Source organism: Stegodyphus dumicola, chromosome 6, assembly GCF_044657685.1.
Source record: "Stegodyphus dumicola isolate Sdum_Otavi_A_Nest chromosome 6, ASM4465768v1".
NCBI lineage: Eukaryota > Metazoa > Arthropoda > Arachnida > Araneae > Eresidae > Stegodyphus > Stegodyphus dumicola.
In genome coordinates, this window is record NC_140773.1 from 130,573,801 (window position 1) to 130,598,446 (window position 24,646).

Genomic DNA, 24,646 nt, shown 5'->3' on the forward strand with positions numbered 1-24,646 from the left:
CCTAAGAAGAGAGATGCCTTCGTGGAGGACTTTCTAAGGTAATCTGGCTCATATACACGTTCCACACGGGAAAAAACACGAAAATGCCGATGTAACCAGCCCGTTCGCCTTTACTCGAACCTAGGTCGGAACTACCAGTATTGAGCGACTTTACCACTCGGCGGCTGGTGGGGCTTTTTAAAAAAGAATTTTCTGTACGTGACAAAATAAATGTTAATTTTTGTGGAAGTTGATTAAGATATTTTTCGTGATAAAACGTTTGCACCAAAAATGTATGAAAAGCTCCCTCACTCTCTCCGAAGAAAACAATAAGTACTAATATATATATAATACAGGATTAAAAGCCGCCCTCGAAAAGCCTAAATCTGTATATGAGGAACAAAGCTTAAATTATATGAAGATTTAAAAGGATTTAATAGGAAGCCAATACAGTGAAAATTTTTAGAGAAGACAGCTTGGATTAAAAAAAAAAAAAAAAAAAGTATAATTAAAATATTATTTTTTTACTCTGTGCGCAAACGTTGGAAATCATTCTATGCACATAGTTTTTTGCAAGTGTTGTCTATTTGAATATACCTATATAAACTGTAAATAGATTTACACATTAATTACATTTTTTTCAGTTTCTGGGAACCAGAAAAAACATTTTCGGGACGTCTATATAGGCGTGTTATTTTTACAGAACGCTAGGGAATTTTCTGTGATTGCTCTTTCCGAAAGGCAGGAGTGGAATATTACAGACTGTCAAAGACGAAAATTATGCTGGAACGAGAATATTTTTTGTATTTTCTGGAAATCATCAAAAATGCTTTCGGGGTGTCTAGGTATGGCATTTGTAAAAAAGTACTAGGAAAATTATTCTGACTGAAGTTTTCGAAATGTAGTTGAGGAAGACTGTGGACTGTCAAAGACGAAAATCATGCTGGAGCTTGCTACTCAGTGATTATACTTTTGAGTCCTAATTAATGTGTTTTAGAATAATTATCTGTTTACAAGTTTCTCTTTAATTTCAGAACTGCGTTATGGTGTTAGTGAATAGCGTAAGTTGATTCAAATTTCAGTTACAGCTTCTGTTTTTCCAAATTGATTTTTAAAAGACAATTGGAAGTAAGTAATATTTTTACAATACTTCAGAATACGAAACTGGTAAAGTAAATCTGAGATTACCTTATAAAAACTGTTAGGTATTTCAATGCCGGAAACATCCAAAATGTATTGTGCCCTAGATGGTATTTTGGGTAGAATCTAGGGACGCTAACCGAATGAGCTTCACCATAACAGCAGAGAAGGGTAAAGGAAAAACTCCTTATACGTTTTCATTCTGTTTCTTTCCCTAACAGTGAAATGGCAAAATTATGTTTCATTTCATCATCGATATTATAATTTTTTCAAACTCAAGTGATATTTCGTGAACTTGTTTACATAGACATTGCATCAAATGTAAAACAACTCCCTACTAAACGCAAGTAAGCCAAGCCTTACTATCAGTATTGTGTTGTAAATTATACATTTGTGCAAATTAATTTGTTAATTGCTAGTCAGTAGTAGCTGTTATTTTTATTCACTATTTGTAATTGTAATTAATGTTATTCTTATAGCATTGTATTTAATGATGTTTCGGCTAGGGTTTATCTTTTCACTCACCTGCTTTTGACATTATATAACTTTTAATATACTCCAGGTAACACATTTCTGATAAGATTTAAATATTGGTAGAAACATGGTTCTTTTAAAATATGCAATTTCTTTCCACCATGGCATACTTACAATCTGTTCAGACGAGAAAGTGCTTACGAAATCTCAGTGATAGGGAAAGAAAAGTAAGCTACAAAACATTTGGAATTCTCCCTCTGTTTCAGAGTGTTCTCACTAATATTCGAAATCGAGCTGAAGAATATTATTCTGCCAGCGAGGAGACCCCAAATGTCCTCCTCCCCATTATTATTTCCGTGGTTGATCCATATGGCTATGTCGTCAGACATAAATGAGTAACAACAACAATAATAATTCTGATGAAATATATTCATATTGTTGCGGGTTTTTTCTCACACCAGTTGTTACGTTATTTTCGTCCTTCACGTTCGTACGGCTCCATGAGGATTTGGAGTGAATATATTCACTCCAAATATTAATTTAGCACAAATTTAGCACTTTATTTAGCAAATATTAATCAGGACAGCACCAAAATCACGTTTTACAGTCGTAGAAGATACACTATAAACACGCTGACACAATCAGCGACACAGCCTTCACAGTATCATGCTATAACGGTCGACAGAGCTTCGCTGCAAAGCACCAGAGTACAGCTCCCGACTCTACTTGGTCGTTTTCGGAACTCCACTTACTCTCGAGACTCTCCACGCTACAACTCGCGATGCACTCAACGATACACTAGAGTATAGCTCTCGACCCAGCACAGTCTAAAACAAAACTCGGCGATGCACTAACTCGTGATACACTAAAAGACATTAGCTTTCAGCTTTTGTTCGAGAACATTCTGGGCTAAACCGGTAAGAATCGTTCCAGAAAGTTCTCCATCCGTCCATGAATATATCGCCAATTTTGTCGCCAAATGGGCGATTTCTCGCCAAAGTTTGCAACCCTGCCTTGCCTTGCCATTTTATGGCAACTCCAAAAATGTTTTGTGGGGAAGCTATGTTACCGCGCCTGTACATTTTGTAACAATACGTTTTATTAAAGGTAGTCATTTACGGGTCATTTTATGAACATTTTATGGTCATTTTATGGTCATCTTATGGTCATTTTATGGTCTACAGTGGAAAACTATCGATATACAGGGTGTTGACAAAAAAACTTCTCCGCTGTATGAAATCGTAGAGACCTACCTGCACAACCAGCCAAAAAGAAATTTCAGATTGTCATTTGAAGGTAAGCGCTACACATCGTGATGATTTAAAAAAAATTGAGCTCTTTTAGTTACCGTTACATTGAAAACATTCCGAAATTTTAGAAAGGCCACACCCACTTTTTTCCTGCGCAAATGGATCAGAACATTGGAAATCAATGAATGACTATAATGATATACGTATGATGAAAATTGTCGGCGTAAAACATTTGCAAAGAAGAGCATTGTAAAGGACCGACAACACAAGAGAGGAGAAGGAAAACAATTTTTTAGGAATCACAAGTGTTCAAAGTTTACAAATACCGTGAATAATGTGGCAGTTTCGTGGCCACCGCGATCCCCCGACCTCACCCCGACAAAATTCTGGTTCTGGGGTTAATTGAAATCTAAGGCGTAGACATGAAATCCACGACATTTGTCAGAATTGGAGGATGCCATCTAAGTGAAGTTACACAGACTACTCTTGCTATGTCACGTTCGTCAATGTTGCCCACAAATTCCCGCATGCAATGCGTTATTGTTTGCGAAGGTGATCATTTTAAAAACTTTATATAAGAACAACATCCCTAAAAGTCTTTAAGTAGCCTTTATTTTTGCAAGCGTTTATTGCAGATTTATACTTACAGGGAGAAAAACATTTAAATGAGGCAAAAATTCACATTTCTGCAATTTTAATCTAAAAAAACTAAATATTATAAATATTAAGAAATCTAACGTTAGAGATGAGAAGAATGAAAAGAGAAACAAAAAAATGAGGTGCAGAAAAAAGGAAGCAAAAAAAGAAATCATGAAAATCTTGTGAAACTCGATCGTTAAGCAAATTGTTCCTCAAGGGAATGCAGATATAAATTCCGGTTGATTTGCATGAGTACAAAATGTGGCTGGTCAACCGCTCATATTTTACTTCGATTGTTGGTCGATTTGTGAAACTGATTAAGCTATTGTTCAAACTTAACATTTAATCCACAGATGTTTTCCTTCCATTGGAATGCAGACAGTCTGGCGTTCCCTGAAATTCTCACTGTTTACCAGCCTCCTAAAAGGTTTGCTTAAGTTTGTTTGATCTGATTACGGTAAAGCACTCGAAAACTATCTGACTCAGAGGATTGATAATTTGGTGGAGAAGTTTCTAAGGAAAACTGGCTCGTGTACACGTTACGCATTGTTTATGGTTAGTTGAATATTACAAAGTGATAAGGGCTATCTACATAAGAGCAGGGATACCTTCGTGGACGACTTTCTAAGAGAAACTGGCCCGTATTCATGTTACACATGGGGAAAAGCATGCAAACCAACAGTGCAGACAGGCCGTTCGCCTGGGCTCGAACTACTTTTAGCGACCTTAATCCACTCGGCTACTGGTGGGGCCTTTTACACATGAAAAAAAACAAGAAAACACCCATGCAGGCAGCCCGTTAGCCTCCGAAAGAACCCAGGTCAAACTACCAGTGTTTAGAGATTTTAGTGTGCCCTTCTAAAAGAATTGCTACTCTCTCTTTAAACTCTCTGTCTTTAAAACTTAATGAGTCTGTAGAGTCATTAGGTTAAATCACTGTCAGGGAAAGGAAGAAATCCTCAATGCCACCCGAGATTCAAACTCCGGACCTCCCGAATATGCGTATAGAACGTGCTTCCAGTTATATCTCGAAGACAGAGTAGAGAGGGAAATGCCACATATACCCTCTTCTAAAGTCGACTGGGGATTAGGTGACCCTACCAAATCCTGGGGGTGACAAATTATTGTTCACCACCTTTTTATTCGGAAGCAGCTTGCAGAATCTTTTCGAATCTCTCGGTGTCAGAAAACTGAATGTAATCGCAATGCCCTTTCCAGGATTCGAACTCTAGACCTCCCTAATACGCTCTGAGATGTGCTCTTAGTAACACCTTAAAAGCAAGTTGATAAAATTGAAAATAATTTTCTTTGTTTTGTTTGTATATTTGGTGGTACTAGTAATAGTAATTATTATTTTTTTTATATTGAAAATGTTACAACATTTAATATTATAAGTTTTGAATGAGATTGCGAACATTTTAAATGCCCCGAAGAATGCAAATATTAATGAAACGTAGCTATAATATAGATATCAAGAATTGCTGCATACTTACAGGTATATATAGTATAAGCAATATTTCTTGGAGTATAAGCAATATTTCTTGGAACATTTTTGCTTCGTAATAAAATTTGTAAATAAAGCGTCAATGTCGTCAAAATTTCGTTCCACCTCTATTAACTGCTTATGAATAGCTATATTAAAAATAAATAATTAACATGAAATTTGCTAATTTACATCTCCTAAAAGTCATTTATCGTAGTTGATGATATTTTAAGCCTTGCACAATGTATAAATACCAAACCTGTCTTTAGCCAAATTTAAATGGGTCTGCAGTGATTGCATAACACTACATAGTATTCAACGTGGGACTACAAAAATTTCCTTTCCACATAACTAATTAGAATTGCATGGTAATAGTTACTGAAGACGTTGAAGCTTTATATCCAAAGCATCTCCTTTACAGTTACCGTGTTTAATCTCTCTTCAAACGTCTTGTGCGCGACTTATATTTGAATAACTTTCCGATCTGAACTGATATTTATGGTATGAACTAAAAGGGTAAATAGGATAGTGTTTATCTTGCGCTAATAGAACTTTAATATCACGAGAGTAATAGAAATTTTAAGAAGAAAAAATAATTTTTGAATGGATTGCTGGAACATGACATGCATTCTAAATAAAACTGAAGAGACAACAGAAAATGCGTGCATTTCGCACATAATTTATATTCCTATTAAAATATTTCACCGTATACTTGTACTGTTTTAGGTAAAGGAACAGTACAGAGACGTGAAGTGTAACTTTAAACGTTATTTGCTTAATAAATTCAAAATCATTACATTTATAAACAGTACTTAATATTAGGCAGTTTTAGAAAATTGTATTAGTTTGTAGATATATTTTGAAATCCGATAGCTTTATTTTCTGTGATACCATAGTAACAATTTTTAAATTATGAGTTCTTGCGATAGGCAGATGTTGAAAGCACATGTCGTATTAGAAATCAAAAACAAAACGAAGTTTAGTTTCGATTTAAATGTTAACGTTCATTTCATTTTGAGAAGGCCCACCAGCGGCCGAGCGGTAAAGTCGCTGAACACTGGTAGCTCGGTGCAAGGTTCGAATCCCGCGAACGGGACTGGCTGCATGGGCGTTTTCGTGGTTTTCCCCATGTGTAACGTGTATACGAGCCAGTTTCCCTCAGAAAGTCCTCCACGAAGGCATCCCTTCCCTTAGGCAGATAGGCCTCGAGGCTTTGCCATAATCACACACACTCATTTTGAGAAATGATCTGGATCTCTATTTCTTGGAAGTAAACTATTATTTTAAAGACCGTATGAAATAAAGAAAGGAATAGAAAACTGAAAACAAATTTTAGAAACGAAAATGAAAGAAATTAATAGTGCTGATATAAATTGTTGTTTCCCAATCAAGGAACATCATATTAATTTAAATTCATATCATCATAATGTTATTTAAAGGATCATATACTAACTGGTCATTTAGTGTGAGAGGAAATTCATGAAAATATATATTTCAATTCAATGAAAAGTAAATATCTGAAAAAAATAATAAATAACGTATAATTTAAAGCTACATTATAGGTTAATATTTTTAAATGATTGAAAATTTCATACGTTAGAATATCACTTACACAAAGTGCACATTATTTTTTTTTCTGTTTGCGCCGAATTAAAATTCCACAGCAATATTCGCCAAGTTTTCTAAAATATGCTTTACAATATTTAGAATGAGAGGCTTTTGCATTTGTCACACAGATGAGAAAATATGTAGGTTGCTTCGAAAGTAAAGAAGAGTTAGATTTAAAAAAAAAAAAAAAAAATCTAAATCTGTAAGCACATCATTCACAAAAAATTTCATTTTAAGCTAGAGAATGATGTGGGTTAAATTCTTATTCGAATGGAGTTTTTGAAAGAAATAAATAAAAATTGCATGCAATGTTGGGTCTTACAGCGTTTGAAATAAAAATGAAAAACGATGTTTTCACGATAAGAACCTGTCACGACCGTTTGTCCCTAGGTATCTTATCATGGACGACCTATTTCTTTGGAAACGTCTAAGCAAAAATGTGAAAGGGCTTCAAGACATACGATTTAGAAATAAACCGTACCTAAATGTAAGAAACTTATAATTTTAACTCTAGTAATAAGAAAGAAGTATTTCAGAAGTTAATTTATGCTTTTAATTATCTTCTGCTATGATATTTTTAATTTTCAGCTATTGAAATATAATGCGTGATTGCTTATTAAACCATAGATCAAACTTACAAAATCTTATATTTGTTTGAACCGTTGTAATATCCTAGCTAAAATACAGTTCCTTCGAAGCTAGAATATTGAACAGCAAAGTAGCAGCTATTCGCTGAGTTCTAGTAACGTAAGTGACAAAGCTAAAGAAGGGTTAAAATATCCCTTTATTCTTACTCAAAATGATTTAACATTTGGCCCCTCTTGGGTGTACAAAAAGCCTCCACTATGGCTTTAACTTAAAAAAGAGAATACTAAATACAATTAATCTAATACTATAAACTGATTTAATACTAAATAAAATTAATCAGCCAAAGTTGCACAGAATCAACTCGCGGAATGGGCCCTTATTATGAATCACCGGCGTATACCAGAAGGCACATATTCAGTACGGCCGTAGAATAGCAAGCTTAAACTAAGAACACTAACGTAGCTAAAAGGCAGAACACGCTCTCCTACTGAAGTAATCAGACTTCAGGTTAAATATGCGTTGCTATCTTATTTCCATAAAATGTAATACTGAAAACTCATTCTGGCAAGGACACGTACGTATAAATCTGGAAGGTAAATGAAAGGTTTGTTCTAAAAAATAGCTGTAAGAAAATTAAAGTAAAACCCTTTAGAGTGCACTTTGAGTTTCGTCTTATTTAATTAAAAATATTTCATTTTAAACTCGTAATCATCAGAAAAAAGTGTGAATTTATTAAATAAAATAAATACGTTTTTGGCCAACAGGAAAAAGACAAATCCAGTTGGTTTTTCGAACTGGGCTTTTTTTCCTTGTAAAAGAATACTTAGAAGAAGCTTTAAGGCTTACGTTATTTATGTACCTTAAATTAAATTCTGAAGGGAAATTAAAAATAGTCACCTGAATATGTGTAAGTATGTTAAAATATCTTCAGTATGAGCAAGATTCACAATACGTTTTATTCGCAACATTCAGTAATCAGGGCAATATGATGAAATCTTTATGATTCAGTCTGCCTTTCAGGACATTATGATAAACCCCCTACACTGAATGATGTATTTTCGTCAAAATCAAAGTATTGAAATTTCATTGTTGCCATTATTTTAAAGATAATTTTGATGCTAAAAAAGCATGTCTATTTAGGAGACACATATTTTAATTTAAAAACATTTCTGCATTTTAGTTATTAGTGGCACTCTTTTTCTAGAGCTGCTGAAGTCATTCATAAATGAACTAAAGGAAACGCGAAAAAGTTTCGAATTTCTGTTAAAACGTTAATGAAATTGTTTATTCTGTAAGTGATACATATATAGTGGAAAGTAAAACATTTCTTCTGCTTTTTTTTTCTGTTATGCCTTTTAAACATCCAAGTAATCCATTTCATTGCAAATATTCTTAAAAGGAATCTTTATTCATCTAGTCGTGCTTCCAAAGCACATTTTAAATTTGTGGCAGATATCCTTAGAATGATTACTTTAAAATTTGCATTACTCTGAAAAGTAAACTAATATCAATAATTGCTTCTTTTGAGCTGAAAAACGTAATCAAACATATTTATCTTAAATTGCTTTAATGCATTGAAAGCCAGGCTATCAAAATGCATGAGAAATGAGATACAGGAATTGAGCTACAAGCCCATTATTAGTGAATTTCTGTTTTATTGGTATGATTAGGAGATAAAACCTAATGTTTCTGAAAGAATATTAAAATAATAAGTAATATACTGTTTTATATGTGTTTCTCTTGTTACATTTCACACATGAAAGTCGTTCTCTATTTCTCCCATATTGCACGGTCATAATTTCCCGCTGATGATCATCAAAGTAATTTTAATGTGGTGCTGGGGATCTTTTATTGTTGCTAACAATAAGAGCGCATATATATTATTGTTAAAATAGACCAATGAAGAAATCGATAGACCTAATATCGGAATATGCTGCATTTTGTGTGAAGAATGCTACACAAGTTTGCTCATATGGATAAATCCAAAAACATGAGAGTTCATCATTCAGTTAGTTATGTATTTCGTTAAAATCTTGAGGTAAAGCCCTGTCTTGCTGGAATGTGTTAATAAGTTAGGCTTTATTTGGGCGGGAGGAAAATTCGAACACTTTGGTGGTTATATCATGCCATATAACCACCAAAATGTTCTCAAATTAGAAAATAGTCCATGCACCTTTGGTTCTGCAAATAGCGCAAAAGAATTTTAATTTTGAGGACTTTCATTTCTTTTCAATCAATGGCAATTTACTATGCCCCGCTTACGGACATATTAAATAATTTCGTGCAAATGAAAGATCGCTTAACCACTGAATATTTAGATTGACGACGAAATTATTGTTTCGTATATTTCTCGCATGCGATTGTGCAGATTTATTTAATTTACTTAACAGTTAATTTATGTTTAAGCAAATGTTCAAGCAACCTTCCTTATCGCTATTGCTTTCAACTCTAACGTTTTAGCCATAGTGTAAATGATCTAGCACACGTGTATTCAAATGAGGTAGAAAGAAGTTAGTATTTGATGGAAGGTTTTGGAAGAGGAATTCCAAGCGTGTTTTGCATGCCTGAAGACCACGATGATTTCTCTAGCGATTAGATTTCCGTGGCGTTGAGCGCTAGTTGTCATTATGCTTGTTTACGCCGAATTTTAAGAGCCAGCCTAAGCGTTAGTTAACCTGTGAAGCCGTTGGCGAAATTTCATTTAATTTTAAATTTAGTTGTACCGTCCTTTAAGATTTAAGGATAATTCCCTAAACAGTCTTCTATCTATTAATCAATGCTGTAATATTTGCAAACGGTGCGGCTTCATTTGCAGTCTCCATTGTAGAATCTTCCTGATAGTTGTATGTGATTTGTTTACTTAAGCAATTTTTTTAAAGCAATTTTGTTTTATTACGCGAATATCAAGAACAGGTGTGATAACTTTTAAATTAAAAGACATCAACCTACTTGGATCATTTGTTTTATTTCTCAGGTTAACTTTATCAAAAGATCAGTTTCGTTTTTTGACATAATTTGGTTATCATAATAATGTTCAAGAGAAGAAAAATTCGAATTTAGGGAGGTGACTTATTTAGTCTTTGAAATCACCACCAAAAAAATTAGTTAAATGTACATGTCAAAGGAAAAATCGTTAAATCGATGTGCATTATATTTGTTTATCAAAAGATGTAACTACATAATTATTTTTGAAATGAAGTACATAGTTTACCATGTATCGCTTTGTAGCCCGCAGTTACCAGTGTCCAATTTGTTATGCAGCAATGTAGCGATGTGGAAATTTTTTTCATGCATAATACTTTTAAAAGTTATTTGTGTATGGAATTATAAATAATTATAAATATAAATAATATAATAAAAATAATTATAAATAATATAATATAAATAATTATAAATATATAATTATAAATAATTATTATGAGAAAACTGCTAAAATGATGATATTCCCAATAGTTTTATATTTAGGAGCATATCTTACACAATAATAAGTCTGAATATTTTGGTCGTATAAATATTTATATTTACTTAGTTGCTTAAGACGTTGTAAATGGAAAATGCGAAGAGCACTAAAGGACACGGATTGGTGCATACATGTTGTGGATGTATATTTCCTAGAATTTCTTTTGATTAATAAAATTGGTTTGTTTAATCTTTCCGCCACAAATGGTACCTTTTTGAATTATGTACATTTTCTTCACAAATATAATCGCAAACGGTCACCTGAATGTTCATCCCAAGATTTTAGATTTATTTCATCAGTATTGCATTTCATATCTCTCAATTCTATTTATATTTTTCGAGTATTTTGGATTGGGCAATTGTTATATAACACTGCTGTTGATGAAACAAAGCAACTCATAGTTAACTATATATTCTTTGTCAATGAGGGAGACAGAAATCATGTACAAATCAGAGGCCATGCAAAGAAATCTGATGTCGATTGGATATGGCAACAAAGATCGAATTACGTACCTTAACTTACAGTTTAGCATCGACTTAGTGCCTCAGAAAGAAAGTGTGTTGGAGCGATGATTCATGGTTTCGGTCGAGACGACCTGTAGAGTTTTCGATCGTGATGCAAATCCTATGACGTTATGGATCCGACATGTCAGCAAGGCATTCTATAAGCTATAGTATGGTAACTTAAACTTGACATTTCAAAACTATTTCTTCTTTCCAAACCATGAGTCATATCCATTGCGACGTGTGCTGCGGAAAATTCTCTAATTTGCACCTCAAGAAAGACCGAATCCTATGATTTTCTAAAATCCTCTACTTCGTTCTTTGTGGTGACAACGACAAACGCTACGATTAAAAATGAAGGGAACACTATGATCTTGAAGTGCTTATTTTAAGGAGATTATAGTGAGGGTTCCACAGTGTTAATGAGTCTCATTAGCTTCTCATACATTCTGTCCTCCAGTTAAACTTACCCAAGCCTTCAATCTAAATTCGAAAGAGTCCTATCCGACTCCAAAGGTGTGACATCCCACCTCCCTCTAAAGCCAAAATGGCACCAACATCGAAGGAGCGAATTTTCTCTCTAATCCCTTCTCACACACACAAAAAAAGCAGTCCCTTCTCACACACACAAAAAAAGGGAGTGACGCTTTTTGCGTTTGCTCTTTCTCGAAAGCAAGATATCGCCCGATATTCGATACAAGGAGTAATAGTCTGCTCACTCCGTGATGGTGCGATTTTTATATACTTATTTTATATTTATTTTATTTGCAAACTGAAAATTGGTATTTGCTGTATGTAAAATTTATGGCTGAGGTAAAATTTTAGATTTCTGGTTAATATTATCTCTTGAAAAAATGTTTTACACAACTTTTTAACATGCTATTGTGATTTTAAATACCTGACATACACATCTGTTTTAGATTTGCTACCTATGTGCATACAAAAACATTTATAGATGATGAAGATTATGAATGAAAGTAGAGCATCACTGAAATAAAAAGCACTTTTATTTATTGTTTGGACATATAGTTTTTCTTTCCAAATCTAACGAAATATATATTTCAAAAAATTACATCCACATTAAAATATTGGAAATTCGGTGTCATGTTACAATATTTAACATTCTTGTCATGTTACAATATTTAACATTCTAAAATACATAACACTATCACTTTATTTTTAACAAATATGGTTTTTGCTATATCTATGTGTAGTAAGTAACAAAAATGAGGAAATCAATGCAACTTATGCATAAAAACTGGAACAGCAAGAAATCCGAACTGAAAACGTGGTTTTTGAATAAAAAAAATAGGGTCTTTCAGGTACTTTGAATAAAAATTCCAGAAATTTTCAAATTTCATTTGAGAAATCAAAAATGCTTAATTACATAAAAGAATTTTAAAAAATCATATATATTCAGAATGTATATCACTATATATATATAGTGACATACATTCTGAATTTTGTATACATATTTTAATTTAAAAAAAAACAAATTATGTTTATTCATATATTGCACAAAATATTGCGAATGAAATGTTTCTATTTCTTATTACAAAATTATGAAAAGCTTAAAATTAATTAACCTATTACCTCAAAATATGAATAAATCTTAAAATCTTCAGTTAGCTTAAACTAGCTCACGCTTTTTACTTTTGAGAAGTTATATACATACAAATTTCTATACATTAATCATTACAGGTGAATAAAAATGTGTACATCTATTTTTAAGGCAATAACTTATTTTTATATATTCTAATTCTAATTCCAAGTCTCATATGCAAAGAATAAAGTAAATTTTAAAGTGAAATAATATACATTAGCTCATATGTGCAAGATAAAATTCATTTTTATAATTTTGCCGAAAATTCTTATGTATTTTATTTATTCATTAAATAAATAAAATATTTCCTGAGTAAGAATCATTAACATAACTGCAGAATTATAATAATTTCTATGAACAAAGTAATTTAAATATAAATGAAAACAGGCACTGCATGAAAAACTTTTTATTAGGAAATATATATACATACATATATAAAGGACAATATGACATTAAAATATGACAATAAAATGACATGACAAAAAATTACATTAAAAATAAATTTAAAAAAAAATCTATTAAAAAGTACTATAAGTTGAAAACGATATGATTTCACCAGAGAATTCAGTATAGTATACGATTTTTATTTTTTGCTGAGATGCTGGAATTCTACCAAATAATTTACTCACTTGTGTTATAAAAAATCGAAACTATAGTATGGATTTCTTTTTCACAGCTGTTCTTCCTCTTTGAATTAAAAATGCTTGAAAAACTTAATTTAAATAATTAAAATCGATAGTGTTGTGTAAATTGTACAAAAATAAAAATAATTTAGTGTGAACAAAGAAGTGTTTACAAAAAGTACCATCCATGCATATAGTTTTTGTCGTGTTAGCAGTATGTAATAAATAAAACTACTTTACAGCACTACACTCTAAAGCAAATTTAACGATACCTAAAAAAAAGAGCAAAGTAAAACTACTTTTTATTACATCCTTCAATTTTTTACACATAAATCTAGTGAACACTAAAATTTATAATGCTTAAGATTTATAATGCTATTAAGAAATAGCTGTATATATGTTTAAAAGCGAACTTACTTTTGGAAAAGGAGCTGCATCCATTGTTACGACTGTTCTCGCTTGAAATGGCGAGCTTCAGCAAACATATTCGGGAACTCTGCCTCGACAGGAGGTCTTCTGTCCCTCCACTCACTCCCTTCTCCATTGTCATACTTGCAGGTGACGAAACATATTCTGTTATCAAGACAATAAACCTGCGTTGTTTAACTCGAAACGGAGCAAATCCACTCTGAGGAATTATAGTGACAGTATATTTATGTGTTTAGTTTCTTGGTGACTTTTCAGCAAAATTTTGAATTGCAAGTACCCCAAAATATAAAGGATGTTCCAGGTTTTTACCGCTATACTTTCGGGTCCAGATTATTCGCGATTATTTTAATGGACATTTTGGGGAGTCCCAGTGCATGATTTGACTGCATTGTCACTCCACATATAAAACTTTTGGAAAGTAGTATTTTAAACGTGATATATTGCGTCATGCAAGAAATAGATGCAGCACCTATCACGAACACGCAATTATAGGCTACATAGATAACATTGATGAATATGTTATTATAGGCTATCGAGATAGCATGGGAACTTCTAATAATTTTTTGAGTAAATCCCACATAGAGTTGTATTTTACTAAGCTAAAAAGAGGTCCCACATGATGTTAGGGAGGTCCATGGCTATGACCATTAGTTTTCGCATGTCATAGTGCACTAAAATGTTTATAGTAGTAGGAAACTGTCCGTCAACAGATTTTATTTCTGCTTTTAATTTTGAGCAGTATCTTACTATTTTAATAAATGAAGAAAGGATATTTAGCTGATAGCTAGAACTGGACAGTTTACGACAGACTCTGCTCGAACCTACCGGAGAGTTAAATGCATGTTAATTTCTTTTACGGAAATTATTAATTTGAATCTTTCTGGAAAAGAGAGAGAGAAATAATTACAAGAAACTTCAGCATTCCTGCTGCAAAGTTTCTTGGATTGCAAAGTTTCTTTCAATTCTTGGATGAATTTATTAATCGAAGATTAATCTTCTTTTTTGACATCAAAGAAGCTTTTTTTATATTAAGTAATTACAATTTTTGCTTTACTGCGGAAAAGGTTACCTCAGATTTTTTTTATTGAACATGATGGAATATGAATAAAACAGTTGAGGACAATATGTATACACAGAAGAGAAACATGCCAAAGTGGAACGTAAAATTAGCAAAGTAGCAATTGTATTTGGTGTAGATTTAATCAAGAGCTCAATCGAATTCGAAATCAAACAGGAACAGGTCCCTCTTCATCAGGAGCAAAGAAATCTGCAATACTGGAAAACATATTGATTTGTCGCGCGAAGCACGACGTTACCAGCTCAGCTGAAATACTGTCTCTTTTCAGCGCTTCACTTTGCTTAAAACAATAGCAGAGTGAATATTCGTGAGGACGGAGGTAATGAAGTGGATGACTGGAAAGTAGCGAAATCGGATTACGAATCATCACTTTGCTACTGGCTTGAATTACTGTGAGTTTTTACTAGTAGATTTAGTTTACTACCGTATCGCCAATCACGGTATTTTTTTTTAAAATTAAAGTGCAATCGCTCCTTACACCTGGAGGTGACGTTGTAGTTTTGACAAAGTCAAGATCTTAAGTTCACAAAGTTCTTATCAGCGAGTGAGTTAAGCACTGCGGTCTTAAAGTCTTGAAATTCAGTCTCTAATTTATATATACACTATTTTACTACTATATTATATTAATTTATATATACACTATTACTATATTATAATCTTTTAGATATGCAATGAAAGCATCGGGGGGGGGAGGGTACAACAGTCGTATTTATAGCCTATGGCAAAAAGGGATGAGGAGGTAGCGCCATCTGTCAGCAAAATTAGTAAAAAAATTGCAAATTAAGTTAATAGAATTCTAAAAGCATTGAGAAAGACTGGGTTGGACTTAAAGTCATTAAGTAAATAAGATAAATTTTTGCGAATGTGAAAAAGCTTCAACAAAATCTAATTCATCAAGGAAAGAATTTTTTTGATTAATTTCTGCAAACCTAAAGTCAAAATTATAATTCAATTTCTAACTGTGATTAGCTATCGAAGAGGTATTAAGTTCGCATTTTCGTACATGAGGTTCGTGGTCCTTGATACGAAATTTTAACACTCTTTTAATGTGGTTCATAATCTCAAAACACACTGAAACGATGTGTTGGGAGATCCCTAAGAATCAATGTCAGAAATATAATCTTTAAGAATCCAAGCATGGATTTCATTAATAGTCGAGAAAATGGCTTGAAATTGAACTTCTGGAGAATCCGTGCAATTTTATAACTGACAGAAGGTTGAAATAGAATCACGACAAAGTTATGAATGCTGTTTGTAACAGAAGTGTTTTAAAGTTTGTAACAGAAGTGTTTTAAAGGCTTTATCAATGACCACAGGGAAACAATCCTCGGCCTGTGGCAACTGATCTCAACTAATTGAGTTTATTAGCAAACAAAGGTTCAGAGAAATAAACTTTGAGAGCATAAAATACATAATATGAAAGAGAAGCCAAGTTTTTGCTTAGCCGGTAACGTAATTTGGATTTATGGAAATAATTAAGATGTTTACTGAGACAAAAAGAAAAAAAAAAGTATATAAATTATTACAAAAATTAGCTTCAAAATAATAGCTTCGGCAGTCATGACACCAAACAAATCATGATCATCAATATGTCTGGCTTTGAAATCTATTGGATTTTATTCAATACATTTTAAAGCTGAAATAGGCAAAATCATTGTTTCTTCGTAATATCCATTTAAAAAAATATAATAATTTGTTGGAATGGATAAATGCAAAAGATATTAAGTGTCTATTTAGGCTTCATGTTCTATTTAGGCTTACAGAGGATTAGCGAAGACACAGACATTTTCTTTTTAATTTTCCAAATTTTTATGGTGGGAACTTACCCTTTTAGGCTTTGGCCACTACTAAGAACAAAATTGGTGATCATTTTATTACGGAGGCTACCGTTAGTCTTATGAAGGGTCAGGCACTTTACATCCATGCCTTCTCCAGGATTCAAACTCGGGGCCTTTGGTACGGTAGTCAGAGTCACTAACCCTTTTCCCGACTGGGTGGCCAGGCAACAAATGTAGCATGCAAAACATGCAAATTATGTAACACCTTATTGGTGTAAATTAAAATTATACGCCAGAATTTTGTTCTCCAATTTTAGAATAACAATTGTATATATATATATATATATATATATATGGTTAAAAATACTATGCGGCGATTTCTTTTTTATGAAATTCAGTATGCCGATTGAGCAGGAGACACAATATTCTCTACTTTCGTCTTTCAGACCTCACACATTTTGCGAAGCATTTTACTTCATGAATCAAACAAAATAAAGTAAAATTGAATAGCTGTTTCTGATAAATAACAACCAAAATAGATTTTTGCTTATCTTTCTTTTTTTCACCGGGCCCACCAGCGGCCGAGCGGTAAAGTCGTTGAACGCTGGTAGTTCGGTTTGAGGTTTGAATCCCGCGAACGGGCTGGCTGGATGGGCGTTTTCGTGGTTTTCCCCATGTGTAACGTGTATACGAGCCAGTTTCCCTTAGAAAGTCCTCCACGAAGGCATACCTCTCCATAGGCAGATAGCCCTAGTGTGCTTTTCCATAATTAAATACACCACCACGCCACCTTTTTCACCGTATTTGTATCAGCAATATAAACCGAGCGTTACCACAGAAAAGTCCTTAGTTTATAGTGATTAGTTATTTACAAATGATAAATTATTATAAATGCACTATTAAGAGTTTCATTTCAAATTCTTTACATTTTTATTTAAGGCTTCTCATGAATTCCAAATCAGCTTCATATAAAATGTAAAAGTGAGGAAGACAAAATTGGTTTGCAATGTTAGTAATTTTAAATATTTTTTAATATTGAAGTTAAGTACTTAATACAATATGTTAGTGTTTTCGTCAGATAGATGAACTCAAGTCCATATTTCTTCTCTGACATGCATTATAACTAATGTATCGGAATGGTTCCAGGAATCTGAAAAGCATTAAAAAATCATAAAAGTAGCATAAAACGTCCATTTCACAAGTTTGTGTCATTATTATACAGAAATGGAGCTTAAGCAAAGATATCGTTGGATACTAACATTTCTTTTTGGACTGATACATGAAATAAATTCTAAATTTAGAACTGATGGTTGAACCCCCCGGAGAAAAAAAAATATATATATGGGATTAAGGTAGGTTCGCGATAACTTAATCTATATGTCTTTAGAAAGGCGTATGTATGCATATATGTTTGTCTAAAATTGCATACTGAGTTTTATGCTTTGATTTTAATAATTATATTTGAATTTAATGATTACCTTTAAGCTTCGTAAGATTTCTTTCAGCTCAATGCACTTTAAATGAAAATAAATAAGAATTTTTTTTCATTATTAAAAAGAAATTTAATATAAAATATATTCAAGTATGGACAGGAAGAAAGTATTTATTTATCTTCGGTTCATATTAGTTATTTCAAGCAATTAAAGAATAAGACATTTTTTTAGTATTATTCGCAGGCTTTCGTGGTTTGATGGGTGACGTCCTTTTCGTGGTTAACAGGAAGCTCGGCATGAAGCATGATTGAAAGACATCAGTATTTGTATATTCTATATTTAAAATATAACAGAGTGAACGCTATAATTAAGTGGAATTATAAGAAAAGTAAAACTAGGGTCTTTAGAATTGCTAAAACTCATGCAGTCTCTTCATAAGTAATAAATATTTTTTATAAATATCATATAATGTTTCTGCCGAAAATGTAGTAAAAGATATAGTTTTTCTGAATTTAATGCATTTCCATATTTATTAATAAAAACATTAAATGTTGCGTGTTTTTGAATCTGAAAAATTAACAAAGATAAATGTAAGCTACCTAACTAGTTTCATCCTTTGAGGAACATTTACGTTTTATGACAATTTATTGTTTTAATAGTACATTTTGCCCGAAAACTTTATTTTATAATTTTTTATTTATTTCATTATTTATTTTTACATATATCAACTGCAACTTTCTGCCTACCATCAACACTCCATGCATAAGATGAATTGCAGTTTCTTCAATCAATTATGGGTTGAACTGGATTCGATAATGGGAAAAAACGGAAAAGCACCATGGAGCTATCTACTTGATGGAAAGGATCGTTAAGAAAATTTCCTTAAGGAAACCATTCTCGTATTCCCATGAATGAAAATTATTTACAACTCGTGAAAATCCTTAAACACTGCAGAAATGCATGGCAAAATAAATATGGAATTAGTGGATAAAACATGCATTTAATATATCAGATTCTAAAAATTGATCTTATAGATTGTCTTGCAAGTTCAATATCTGAACTGTTGAAAGGAGTTTGGGCGGCAGGACATAGCAAATGGTAGCAAATAATTTTGTGTGGGGAATAATTCTGTGTAATGTACATTTGATCACTTTACAAGAGCATTAATTTTATCATCGAATGCTAACTAGCTTCAGTTACGTGAAGAGTTTTACTGTCTGAAATATCTGAATACTGAACTACATACAATATGAAAGTCATACAAATTTACAGCAATAGTAAATACTTTTCCTTTTTTTTTTCATTCATCAGGATCACTGACCGAAAAGTAAACGTCTCTTAATTTCATAGAGAGGATAAGAGAATGCTTTAAATATTTCGTAAAGTAACAGCTGCTATTGCCGTCCAGTATGCCAGCGTATCAACCAAACGAGTTTCGTAATGCAAGTATAGCCACGGCTCTTAAGAAGTCCACAGAAGGGTCAAATGCGATGATGCTTTAAAACAAAAGTCTGCGGTGATTGCTAGCACCATATCTGTAAGCATCTATTACGATAAATTCAGACTCAGTTATTGTTGTCATGTTTGATACATTTAAGAAATAAAAATCTAGGAAAATATTGACAGAGTATGGTAAAAAATATGAGAACACCGAAATAAAAACCTATTGCTATGACTAATACAGTGTAGTGAAACATTTGGCATTCAAGGTAGCTTGCTGTCTTCTCGAAATGGATAAAGAGGTCTTGTATGCTTTGCAAGGGAATCTTTGTACCATTAATCCTGTAAAATGTTGGCACGTTCAGTTAACAATTATGACTGCGGAAGACGCTCACGGAGATTTCCCTCCAAAATAGCATATAAAGGTTCAAACCTATTGATATCTGATGACTGTGGTGGCCATGGTAAATGTGAAAATTCACCCTCATGTTACAAAAATCAGTCCTGTACATTGTGAGCTAAGTAAAGAAGAGCTCTGTCTTCTTGGAATACGGCATCACTATTGGGAAGCAAAACTGTACCACGGGCTGGACGTGATCAGCATAAATGATCACGTAATTCATGACAGTAATCATACCTTGCACAGTAATGAATACCGAGATGTGGCTTCCCAAACCATGACAAAATCTCCACTATGTTTTACTCTTGGTTTTACAGGCTATGGCATATGCTTGAGACGGCTTTTGCCAGACGTAAACTCGTCCAGAATTCGGAAACTGTGTGAAACAAATGACACTTTTTTCATTGATCTACAATCCAGGTTTCATTATTTGGCATCACTTTCTCTTCTTACAAGCATTTTTTATCACTAATCAGTGGCTTTCTAATTGCAGCTTGCCCAAAATTACCTTGCTTGTAGAACTTCCTTCGTACTGTTTTGGTGTTGGCAGTGTTTGCGAGTGCAACATTCAGTTCATGAGTCACTTTGCGGTTGTAGTTCTCTTAATTTTCATCACAATCTTCTTCAATGATCGGTTGTCATGATCACTCAAGTTTTTATGTATTACGTACGCATTTTCTAAGTGTTATGTATGCAGGTATTAGGGATCAGATTTCTGTAACTCAGCATCATGTTAGTTTTGCACTTTAATGTTCAGTTTTGTACTTATGTATGTATCATCCTATCTTCAAGAACTACGAAAGAAAATGTAGATGCATGATTGAATTTGTAAAACAACTCCATTTAAGTTTGCACAAAGAACTGAATTATGCAATTTTTTCCTGTCGTTTCCTGTCGTATTACTGAATTTTGAAGAGAAGTTGTCTCAAAATATGCTAAAGCAAAATTCGAATGGAATTAACCTAGAGAGTTTCTCTAATAAAATATTTTAATATCCCTTGAGTAAGACACGAATGCGTCAGAAATTTCATGTGAAGGAGGAAACAGATTCAAGATTCCACTGCATATGAATCAGGACTATGTCAAAAATTATTTACTGCTACTTAAGGGGACTCATACACCTTAAAACCCATAAGGTGACTGTTGCAAGAATTGGGATAACATATTTATTTTAAAAGCAATTACTGCCAACTTTTTACAGATGACAACATAATATAGCTGCTTTTTGAAATAGTCATCAGAAAGTTTGTGTTCCCACAAATATTTTTATAATTTAATCCCCTTTGTGACAACATTTTTCGTCATGTTTCCAACTTGCTCGCACAGTTTAAAACATTCTGTTGCATAATTTAATTCCATATTTAATATATAGCTTTTATAACGTCTGGAAACTACTGTGAACCTAAAATTCTAAAAATTTCATTTAAAATTTTTATTTTATTTTGAGTTGAGTTTATAAAATGTATTTTATTAAAAAATTTTTGATCTTTTCGTCCATAAAATTTTTCAATAGTAAAATATTCATCAGATTGTTGGTTCAGTTAGAAATTAGTGCCCATGTAAAGAATTCCATCCAATTTCGAGTATGTACCATTAGCCATTTTTAAAATATCATGCGCGCAAGGTGGAAATATTGCGAAATATTTTGTCACAAAGAGGATTAAATTACAAAAATATTTGTGGCAACACAAACTTTCTGGTTGCTAGTTTCCAAAGCAGCTATATCATGAAGTCAGTTGTAAAATGTTGGAAGCAATTGCTTTTAAAATAAATAAAATATCCCAGTTCTTGCAATAGTCACATATTCGAAGATCATGAGGGGTTTAAGGTGTATGAGTCCCCTTAAGACTACAATTGAAGACGTTGATACCAAAAGGTAGATTTCCTCTGGATATCATTGCTGCTTGCATATCTTTCTGACATTAAAGGCATATTACCTGAGCTAAATTTTGCAGATACTAAATAAATGTTTACATTGTTATGAAGATTATATTTACGGCTGTAAAATTGAATACATTGTCATTTTGGTGTTATTAAAATATAATATGAATCCAATCTAGAATATTTGCAGTACTTCTATTAGTGAGTCTGATCTTAAATTCCGAAACATCACTGATTTTTTTACGAAAGCAACAGGCACATATGTCTGAAAAAAATTTATGATCTCGTGAATTTTCAGTGGTTGCTAAGTAGAAGCACTACACATTTTAGTACCATAGCATAAACATGTTAATATGACACTTCTGAATTTATAAATAGTCCTTGAATTATACAGTCGTTTTATATTTACTGATCTAAAATAAGAAGTTTAAAATGTTCGCCCTTTTACAGTAATTTAATGTTTCACGACAAAAATTTATTTAAATAATATGAATTAGAAATGTATCCACTGTTGTACATAAACTGAATCTTTGACAACTTTTCATTAAAACAAACTGGATAAAGACAAAGGAATTTCGCATGATTATTTTTAAATATGGAAGGAAATTAACATTTTGCAAATGAATGATGTAATTGTGGCTTTTTCCATAATTACTGATTTAAATTACGTTTTATCATAACAAGCGCCTACTTGGTTTTTAGACCATTAAATAAAACATGTTGTAATAACTACGTTCGTTTTGATAGAAATCACTTTCGTTTAAAACATTCAAATAACAAAAGCTGTTAAAAATTGGAAAACTACACTGGTTATCATAAATTAAGGAAAAATCACAAAAATAGCGATAACTCCCTCAAAAATAAGCCCAACCGTGTAAAATTTGAATATGTTGCCAAGTAAGATTAGCTGAGTAAAACTGCGATATGCAAATTAGTGGCGCTGCTTTCGGAATACGTCATCTGCGAGGAACATAAAAGTCCATGTTTGAGAGCAAGCCAACATATTTCACTGTGACAGTGACATCAGAAATCTGAGATAGACAATTCATAACAATGACCTCCAGGCATCATTTGCCTGCGGAACTACGATGGAGAACCATTGGGAGACTAGAGGCTATAGAAAGGTTCTAGACTATAGAAAGGTTCGTGTCAACGTCAACTGTGCATAGAAAGCTTCACAAAGGAGGTATGTATGCGAGGCGACCAGAAATTTGTGTGCCGCTCACGTCACGCCATAGGAGGGACCGTTTACAGTGGGCACGACAACATGTCCACTGGAAGACCCATCAATGGAGGGCGGTTCACTTTACGGATGACTCGAGTTTTAGTCTAGAAAGCGATAGTAGGCGTTATTTGATATGGAGAGAACCTAGAACCCGTTATCATCCTTCAGACATCTGTAAAAGAGATGCATACGGAAGGGGCAGTATTTTGTATTTTGTATGGGCGCAGCCCCGGCCCACCCAGCCGATTTAATTCGGCCACATGGCCAAAATGGGACAGGCCCGTCCAACACAAAAACGAGAAGCCACCGAGCCGGCCGTGCTCAAAATTTACACAAGGAAAACCACAATTCAAAATTTTACCTGAAAAGACTTAATATTTAAACAACCGAGAAACCAAAGCCCGAGACCCGAGTAACAAAAAAGGTTAAAAAAGGAAACATAACAAACACAAAATTACGAGAGCAAATGGTTGCAAGCCTAAGTTAAAACAAAAATCCATCATTCACACAAAAATGAAACTGAGGAAAATAATAAAATCCACCAAGTTAGTAATAACATGAAACCAAGACAAAACAACACAGAACCATTCATACAAAACATAAAAATAACTTCTTGTAAAATCTTGATCAGCCTTCGAATGAGCACAAAATTATTGAATAGGTCAGATGATCTTAACTCTCAATTCCGATCTTTTCTTTATTGCCATTAATAATTTTCATTATTTCTTGAGCAAAATCTTTAAATCTGTTACTATTTACGATCATTTCTTCAATCTTCTTGTCTCCATACTTAAGCCTCACACCCCGGGTAAGAATACACGACTCGACGAAAAGATCTGCGTCACCGATCTTATCACAAATGAGGCATTTATCGTTGCCCTGGAGATGGAATCTATGTAAATAGAAGGGAAATCTTCCATGATTGGTTATAATCTGGTTGGCATCAATATTCATATAACATTTCATTCTGTTTGAAACTTCAATAAAATTCAAGAACCTATTTCTTTTAATAGAGGTAGACCAAACCTGCTTCCATTTATCATAGTAAAAATTCTTCATAATTGAGATCATCTTTCTTCTAGCCGGTCTTACATCAAAATAATCCATACCATCCCCCAGGGCAGCCTCCTTTGCCAGTGCGTCCGCCCTCTCATTGCTAGGATGTCTGCCTTAATCCAGTGAACATGGATAACATGATATCATAATGCTCTTTTAAACAGATCTTTAATGTCTTCCAAAATTTCATTTTTAGGCTCTGGCCGGGAGAGAGCCGTTAGCACAGATAGGGCATGTCAATATATATGTATACAGTGTCTCTTAGTAAGTTCTCTTAATATCCAGTTAAGAGTTTCCCTCAAAGCAGCCATCTCAGCCTGATAAACTGAATTATGTTTAGACATTTTAAATTTCTCTACATGTATCTCAAGTCCATAAAAATAGACAACAAAGGCTGAACCGACTCCCCCCTCGAAGCCAGAGCCATCCGTATAAATTTCAATTTCCTGTAGGTCCAGTTTATTGCAATCAAAACTAATGCTACAATAGTCCATAGGAGAAACACTCTCTGAATTAAAATATTTAATAAAATTGACACAAACTTTAAAATCATTATAATTAAAACTCTCAATCCAT